We start from the raw sequence: 9,624 nt of genomic DNA, 5'->3' as shown, positions 1-9,624 counted from the left end.
CACCCTGGAAAGGACGGGAAGGAGAGCCATGAACCTGGGCACAGGCTTCTGCGGTTGCACCCTGGAGGGAGGGAAGGAGGGAGAGAGACCGTGGCACAGGGCAGATGGGCAGATGGGGCCCCCATGTGTGCACACATGTGCATGTGTGCTTGTGTGAGAGACAGAGAAGAGAATGCATTTTCTCTATCAGAAACCATTTGCCATCTTCCAATGTGACTTCTAGATTTATCTACAATCTCTGCTAGAAGCGTAGGACTCATTCTTGCTCGCGTTTAGGAATAAGGACAGCCAGCTGGGACCAGTGACATCCATGTTCCTGCTCTCTTTCTCCCTCTGCCTTTCGATATCTTGCCCAAAGTCTTAAACATTCACTGTATGCTTAGGTTAAATATTCCACTCTGTCTAGCTAAGCATTTCAAATATGTTAATCAGGGTGTGAGAGAAGCAACACCCTTAAAAACACCACACTTGACCCCTCCATCCCAAAATAGCTAGATAGCTAGATGGGTGATAGATGGATACATACATACATACATACATACATAGATGCTAGATAGATTGATTTTTTTTTTTTAGAGTTGGAGTCTCACTCTGTCGCCCAGACTGGAGTGCAGTGGCCGCTCCCGGCCACCACAGCCTGACCTGCTGGGCTCCGGCGATCCTTCCGCCTCGGCCTTCCAAGTAGCTGGAATTACAGGCATGCGCTACCATGCCCGGCTGATTTTTTGATTTATTGTAGGGATGAGGTCTCGCTGCCCAGGCGGGTCTCTAGCCTGCAGGCTCAGGCAATCTACTCACCTCAGCCTCCCAAAGGCGCGGGATTACAGGCTGAGCCACCGAGCCCAGCTGATAGATTGATTGATAGGATGGATAGATAGATTAGATAATAGATACATAGATATCAACGGACAGATGATGGATAGATAAATGATAGATGATAGATACAGGTAGATGATAGGTAGATAGATAGATGATAGAAAGACAGAAGGATACACAGATAGATGATAGATATACAGATAAATAAAAGATAGATGATAGATGGATAAATAATAGATAGAAAGATAGGTGACAGATGGTAACTATGCAGATAGATAAATGATAGATAGATGCATAGATAGAAAGATATAGATGATAGATGGATACATACATAGATAGATAAATGATAGATAGAAAGATGGACATAGAAATAGATGATGAATAGATAATTGACAATAGCTATACAGGTAGACAGATGGATAGATCGAGACAGGCAACAGGTGAATGAGACGCATAGGACCATTCATGGCAAACAGTCAGAAAGGAGCCAGAGGGCCACACAGGTGGGGGGAAAGATGGGCTATCTTTGCCCATATTTAAGGAGTCCCAAGAAGTGTTCAGCATGCACGTGTTAATCAGGTATTCCCTACAAATTCAAGCCCAGACACACAAAGTCATCTTAGCTCCTTTGTTACATAAGTATCAGGGATCAAGAAAACCCTGGAACACAGAGGTGCCTTCAGTCCTGGGGCAAGGTCCAAATAATCCACGCTGTGATGTGCGTCGGGGAGGAAGGGTCAGGCTTTCGGCGTCCTCCAGCCTGAATCCGTGTGTGCAAAGTGCGGAGACTGTGCCCTGGGAGAAGCTTCCATCCGAGGCCACCTGCTGCCCGGCGAACCCCTCCCTGGTGGCCGAGCCCACGTAGGGGCCCAGCTGGGCCGCGGGTCAGCTGTCAACCTTAAGTGGGCCATTTGCACAGAAGAGAAACAAGGCGGTGCCAGACTCCCGCAGGCCCCAGGGATGGCATCGGGGGCCACTGGCCTTCCATTCCTCGCCTTACAACCTCTTTACAGATTTAATTACCAAGGAATCAGCTGTCAAATCCATCTTTTAGAAATCGAATCTCAGGTGGCTGGATTGGATTTTGCTTCGGATTTCTTGGCGGTTCAGGTTGTCTGCCACGGCCCCCTGCTGCTGTCAGATGGCTCTCTGACCAGCGCAGGAACAGCTATTTTTAGATTCAGGCGAGCCCCAGAGCGTCAGGCCATAAAATATTAGCTGTGCCTTTAAAAATAGTCATTGAGAAGCTCTCAGGAACATCTGATTGCTTCGTCGCATACAGGCTTGAAGTCACAGCCCACCTTCGCAGTCAAGGCCTCTTAAAGGAAGGCCACACAGGGCACACACTGGGCATTTCTGGGTCTCCCCGATGGCTCCCAGGGTTGGATGAACAAATGCTGGGGTTCAGGGACTGTGCCCAGGCCTCGTACACTCCCACCGAGAGCCTTCCCTGACCCTACGTTCAACACACACAGCCCAGGCCTGGTAACCCACAGAGCTAGCCCACCAGGTCAGACGTGTATTTGCTGTATGTTGAGCTCTGCTGTGTGTGTTGTGTGTGTGTGTTTGGAGTCAGAGTCTCGCTCTGTCGCCCAGGCCGAAGTGTGGTGACAAGATCACATCTCAAAGGAGCCTCAAATTCCTGGGCTCAAGTGATCCTCCTGCCTCAACCTCCCAAGTAACTGGAACTACAGGCACGCTTCACCATGCCCAACTAATTTTTAAATTATCTGTAGAGGTGAGATCTCCCAATATTGCCGACGCTGGTCTCAAACTCCTGACCTCAAGAGATCCTCCCACCTTGGCCTTCCAAGGTGCTGGGATTACAGGTGTGTCCCATCACGCCTGGCCTGTTTGCTTTAGACTTTTTTCCATAATGTTGATGTCAGATGGTGGCAGCATATTAAATCTTGGGACTCACCTGAATGTTCTACGTAAGCACGGCCTACAAGGGCAAGGTCTTTGGTAAAACATCAGCAGGCAATTAGTATTTATGATGTTTCATAGAATTAGAGAATGTCAGGGGAAGGGTGGAAAGCAGTGGAGGGACGAAAAATCACCTCCCAGGTACCATGTGCACAGATGGGGGTGGTGGGTACACTTAAAGCCCAGATTTCTTTGCCATGAGATAATGCAACCATGTAACCAAAAGCTATTTGTATCCCTTAAAGTTAATATACCTGGAGGAACTCAAATCACTCTATGAAAAAGATATCTGCACATGCATGTTTATCACAGCATAGTTCACAATTGCAAAAACATGGAACCAACCATGCTAACCATCAAAACTGGACTGCATAAGGAAAATGTGGAACATATACACAATGAAATATTACGCAGCCATAAAGAAGGGCAAAATTATGGACTTTGCAGCAACTTGGATGGACTTAGAAGCTATAAGACTGAGTAATCTATCACAGAAACAAAGAACTGAGTACCACATGTTCTCATGTATAAGTGGACCCTGAACATTTATCACAATACTATAAGAAAGCGATTGGCAGTAATGGAAAACTGCCAGGGGAGCGTAGTGGGGAGGCACATGACATCAATAAGGGGACCTGATCTCAAACTAGGCAAAGTGCGGAGCAAAGGGAGGCCCAAACTCTACCTGTATGGTGACCACTTGTATACCTTATCCTGAATTGTACCCCACATCTTTAAAATAAAAAGGGGGGGGAAGGATAATGTCAAAATAGAGTCAGTCTAAGCTCCTAATTTTCTAGAAAATAGACTGAGGCCTGGAGGTCAAGGTTGCAACAAAGCCATGGTGACATCTGAGGTGTCCAGACTTCCAGATCCAGGCAGTTTGGATGCTGCAGCATCTGTCTGGCCATAACGGGGGCTGGGAAGAGTAGCCCAGCATTCCCCAAGAAGGGCTATGAATTTTTACTGCCAATGTTGTGATGAGTTCACAGAGTCCCCAAGGATCCCTCCCCTCCCCCCAAAAGCGAGCATTCACCCCCAAACAAAATGTCTCCTTTTATTTTCAGTGTTATAGCATCACTTCCACAGAGGTTTTCGGTGGGAGGACGGCAGATAAGGCAGAAAAAGGTTGACAGTTCCCACCTCTGCGGTGGCCTGGTTTAATTCTCTGTGGCTGCGCATCTCCATGGCCATGAACCTCATCTTCAAGAGACTGCCTTTGGTCCCCACTGCCACCCATGGGCAGCCACAGTACGGGTGACAGAGGGCCTCATGACCCGTGGTATTCTGTCAATCCAAGCCACCTACCCTGCTTTCCAGAAAAAACCAGCTTCCTTCCAGCCCTAGGAGCATTCCCCAAAAAAGGGGGAAAAAACGGCGTTTGGTTTTTTATGATTTTTTTTTAACGTGGAGGAAACAGTCTTTCATTCCAGTTTTAGAGAGGAAGGAGTTCCAGAAGTGGCAGAGACAGGTGCGTCCGCCACTGTTTGTTCAGCTGCAGGCGAGCGAGAGGTCAACTTCCAGTTGTTGACGGGGGAGGCTCCCTGAGCAAAACACCTTTATCATTAGATATGATCTTGGGAAAATGTTGACCAGGGTGTAAGTGCAGAACACCACGAAAGAGGCACAAGCATTCCGAGTCCGCAAGCCAGTCCCACAGGACATACCCAGCAAAGGCCCCTTGCGAGCCGGGGTCAGTGTGCGCGCTGTTTTTCGGTGAGGGTTTGACAATGGACTCCGCTTCTTGTTCTGAATTCTTGTGTTTTGTTTTGTTTTGTTTTATTTTATTCTATTTTATTTATTGAGTTGAGATCTCACTCTGACACCCGGGCTGAAGGACAGTGGCATGATTGCAGCTCACTGTAGCCTCCAACTTCTGGACACAGGTGATCCTTCTGCCTCAGCCTCTGAGTAGCTGAAACCACAACGAGCATTTAAAAAAAAAATTTTAATTTTATTTTAAAGATATGCGGTACAGCCAGCACAGTGATTCATGTCTGTAATCCCAGCACTCTGGGAGGTGGAGGCAAGAGGATTGTTTGAGCCCAGGGGATCGAGGCCAACTTGAGCAAAATGATGAGACCTCATCTCTACAATAAATTAAAAAATTAGCTGAGCGTGGTGGTGCATGCTTATAGTTCCAGCTACTTGGAAGGCTGAAGCAGAAGGATCACCTGAGCCCAACAGATTGAGGCTATGGTGTCTGTGAGCATAACACTGTGCTCCAGCCTGAGTGACAAGAGTGAGACTCCAATGCAAAAAAAAAAAAATGTGGGGTACAATTCAGGATAAGGTATACATGTGGTCATCATGCAGGTGAAGTTTGGGCCTTCCTTTGGTCCCCACTTCACCTGGTTTGGGATCAGGTACCCTTATTGATGTTGTGTCTTTCTCCCACCCCCCAGCAGTTTCCTGCTGCTGCCAATCTCTTCAAGTAGTACTATGATAAATGTTCAGGGTCTGCTTATGAGTGAGAACATGTAGTACTCAGATCTTTGTTTCTGTGATAGATCACTGAGTACGATAGACTCTAAATCCATCGGAGTTGCTGCAAAGTCCATAATTTTGTCCTTCTTTATGGCTGCGTAATATTCCATCATGTATACATATCATTTTTTTTTTTTTTTTTGAGTTGGAGTCTCACTCAGTCTGCCAGACTGAAGTGCAGTGGCCGCTCCCGGCCAATGTAGCCTCGAGCTGCTGGGCTCCAACGATCCTTCCGTCTCAGCCTTCCAAGTAGTCGGAATTACAGGCATGCGCTACCATGCCCGGCTGATTTTTTGATTTATTGTAGAGATGAGGTCTCGCTGCCCAGGTGGGTCTCGAACCCACGGGCTCAGGCAATCCACTCACCTCAGCCTCCCAAAGGCGTGGGGTTACAGGCTGAGCCACCGAGCCTGGCTACGTATCACATTTTTAAAAATCCAGTCCATTTTCAATGGGTAGCACGGTTTGTTCCATGTTTTTGCTATTGTGAATAATGCTGCAACAAACATGTGTGTGCAGGTAACTTTTTCATAGAGTGAGTAGAGCTCCTCCAGGTATATTCCCAGAAGGGGGATTCCTGGATCATATGGAAGGTCAATTTTTAGAATTTTTAAGAGTTGCCACACTGTTTTCCACAGAGGCTGTACTAGTTTACACTCCCACCAACAGTGTAGAAGCGTTCCCTTTTCCCTACATCCTCTCCAGCATCTGTTGTTTTTTGAGGTTTTTTTTTTTGAGTCTGAGTCTCACTCTGTCGCCCAGACTGGAGTGCAGCGGCTGCTCCCGGCCACCCAGCCTCGACCTGCTGGGCTCTGGCGATCCTTCCACTTCAGCCTTCCAAGTAGCTGGAACTACAGGCGCACGCTACCACGCCCGGCTAATTTTTGATTTATTGTACAGATGAGGTCTCGCCAAGTTGCCCAGGCAGGTCTCGAGCCCGCGGGCTCAGGCAATCCACTCACCTCAGCTTCCCAAAGCGCTGGGATTACAGGCTGAGCCACCGAGCCCAGCGTTTTTTCAGTTATTGATGATGGCCATCCTGACTTGAGTTAGGTGGTATCTCAGGGTGGTTTTAATTTGCATTTATTTGATGACAAGTGAGGCTGATTTTCATGTATCTGTTGGCTGCTTTTATGTCTTCTTTTGATAAGAGTTTATTCCTCTCTTTTGCCCATTTTGCAATGGGACTGTTTTTTAGTTTTTTTTTGAATTCCTGTGGTTATTGGTTGAATGGAATACCTCTTCATTACCTCTTAGGTTTAAGCATAAGTGACCTCAGCGTTTAGGGCATAAGTGTCATCCTGAAAATGGATCTCAATTCAATGGCGTTCTGCTTAGTGAGCCCCTCACTTCCCCGCCTTTTGCTCAGTCTTCCCCCTTTTCTCTGTGGTTTTCAGAGTGAGACAGCAGGGCCAACGCGCAACGCTGGGGCACAAGGGGGTACAGGAACCGCCCGTTCCCTGAGAGCCTGGACATCACCCAAGACCCTTCCCGGTGGGGATATGGTGATAGCGATGTGAGCAGCAGGGAGGGGGTGAATCGCAGGAGCAAAGCCACCCTCCCGTCCCCTGGACACTCGAGAGCCCGGCTGCTTGGACTCCCTGCACACCCACGGCCTGATGTTGTGCTCAAGGGTGGGGGTGCCAGCGGTGGAGGCCTGGGACCCCGTGGAGGCCACAGAGCCGCAATGCCCTAGTCTTCTTTTGCTTTGATTAAGAGACATAAATAGTGTGGGGAATATAGTGGGTGTCAGGCCCAGCATCACCCTACAGGTTTACAGCCTCATTTGCTCCTGGATCGTGGCAGCAGCCGCCTGGTCGAGTCCTGAGTCAGCACCTCCTGGTTGGTCCCAGGTCCCGCACATGTGCCAGGCCCTGCCTCCCTGGATGCCACCTTGTTCTCCAACTTGGGAAGCATCCTGCCTCAAGCCCTGCTGCCATGGGCTTCACAGGCTTCCCCTGCCATTTTCTACCACGTGCATTCCCAAGGAGGGATGCTGGTTTCTACCACCCTGCTCACACATCTAGATGCACCCAGCTCTGGCCACACACACCTGTGGACGCCCTGATCTTCTACATTTGTAGATGCGTGCTGGATCAATACTGATGGTTTGCAAGAAAAGTCCACAAAGAGAGAAAGAATCAGCTATTTTATTTTTCTGCAAACATTGTCATGGGTTGATAGAGTCATCAGAAGTCCCTTCCCAAATAAGAATTGGGTATCCACCCCCAAATGAAATGTCTCCATTTATTCTAAGTCAAGTTCAGTGAAGACTGAGAGGCCCCGAATTAGTGGCATCATATTGCTGGCAGTTCAGCCTCCCTTGACTTGTGTGACGTGTAGCCCAGATGGCATTCTGTCCACAGAGTGCACCCAGAAACACCTGGGTTGACCAGAAGCCCCCAGCAGCACTGTCACCTGATAGAGAGGTTTGGTCCCTTTGGCTGTACTGTTTCAGAATGGGTGTGAGACTTTGACAGTGTGTATCAGGACATGATGTACAAGGCAGAAAGATACATGGTTTTAAACAATGCATCCGTCCAATTATTACAGCTGTGGTGAACTCGACAGCTTCTTATATTGATGGTGGGGAGCTGGGCTCCCATGGCTGGATGGCTTCTTGTACATCTCAGCTTCAGAGCTGGATGTTGGCCGGGCTTGTGGGCCACTCAGGGCAGTCCCACACGCTGCAGTACCTCTGCACCATGTCGGGAAAGTTCTACGTCTACCAGTACTTCTCTCTAGTTATAAAATGTGTTCTCACTAGCAACATTAGACTGTAGGAACAGAGAGCACAGGAGAAGGGCAGAAAGCAAGTCATCGTCCAGCACTGGCGGTATTAATTGATCTTCCCAAGTCCCTGCTCCATGCGCTTCTTGCGGTTTTACATCAGAGTCTCGCTCTACAAACCACTTAAAACCCAGCCCTTCCTTATAACATGTCAAGAATACGTTTCCAAATCAATAGCTATGGTTCTGCCCGACCACTTTTGGGGTTGCCGAGAATGCATAGGATCTGATTTACTTTGTCATTTCCGCGTTGGTGGCAGTCAAGGTGACTTCCAATTGACATTATGCTTGTAAGGTTGGGATCATCCTCATCCATTTGAGATGTACGTTTCCTTTCCCTGTGATGACTTGAGACTTTTTCTGTGGGCTTCGTGCTAAGAGTGACTGTGGGCTTGCAATGTGCTGTGAACTACTTTCTCATCCCAGTGCTACTTTGGGCATTGCTTCCTACGGGGTGCAGCACATTCGGACGAGGGTGCTAGTGAGGTCTGACTCTGTTGATATTATTTCGCCTGTGCTTGTTCGGACCTCGGCTTGAGCCCAGTGTTCCCTGTGTTTCATGGCAACTGACAGAAGAAGCCATGCTTCTGGGAGATGGGGGGAGGGACGCCCCCTCCCCTACTCCACTACCTGTTCCAGAAGCAGCTGGAGTGACAAAATATCTATGGTGACAGGATCGTCTGGAGGAAGGAGGGATTCTGGAAAGCAGTGGAACTTTTCTTTGAAGATGAAGAATTTTACTGCTCAGGGGGTCATAGTAACCTGAGAATGTTGGTTCTAAGAAGTGGGTGAGTGACTATTGGACAAAGACTGGTCACTTTAACTACACAAAAAGATGGATGGGTGCAGACAGCCCCAAGGCACATGCATGTTGAAGACATGCTTGCTGTTGTGAACGAGGGTGGATGGCATAGCCGGAGGAAGTCCTGAAGCCTGGAAATACTCTGGTGGGAAATAACCATGGGTGGTGATGGTAAGATTTTTAGAAGTTTAATATTTTTGCATCATAATCTAGTGAAGAGTTTTATTCAATGCCTGGAATTGTTTTAATATGGAAAAAGGTGGCACGATAAAATAGATGTTTGATTCTCAGTCCTCGAGGTCAAGGGCAAAGTCATGATGATCACCTCTCGGCAACTTGGGCACTGAGTGACAGAAGGCACAGTAAAGGTGTCCCGAGCTCCTCGAAGGGGTATTGTCCTTTCTATTCACTGAAGCTGCTTTATTATCCTACTTAGTACATAGTTAATTCAATCCGCATTATTGATAAAGATATTATGCAAGATACTGTCTTTGTTTTAACCTTCATTCTTTTCCCATACATTGTACCTCTGATATTGATGGTAGAATTCCAAAATGTCAAGTTCTTACTTACATTCGTAATTAATGGAGAACAATACAAAGACACAGAAAGCAATAAAGAAAAAGAAAATATGGCTTTGGCCCCCTCCCCTACCTTGGGGAGGTGAATCTCCTCTCTCTCTCTCTCTCTCTCTCTCTCTCTCTCTCTCTCTCTCTCTCTAGTTTACTTTTTAAATAAACTATACCCCACATCTTTAGAATAAAATTAACCAAGTAAATAAATAAATAAAATTTAAAAAGAAAA

The sequence above is a fragment of the Carlito syrichta genome, unplaced genomic scaffold, assembly GCF_000164805.1.
Source record: "Carlito syrichta isolate Samal-C Ts95f unplaced genomic scaffold, Tarsius_syrichta-2.0.1 Scaffold303711, whole genome shotgun sequence".
Classification (NCBI taxonomy): Eukaryota; Metazoa; Chordata; class Mammalia; order Primates; family Tarsiidae; genus Carlito; species Carlito syrichta.
Note: the sequence above shows the minus strand (reverse complement) of the source record.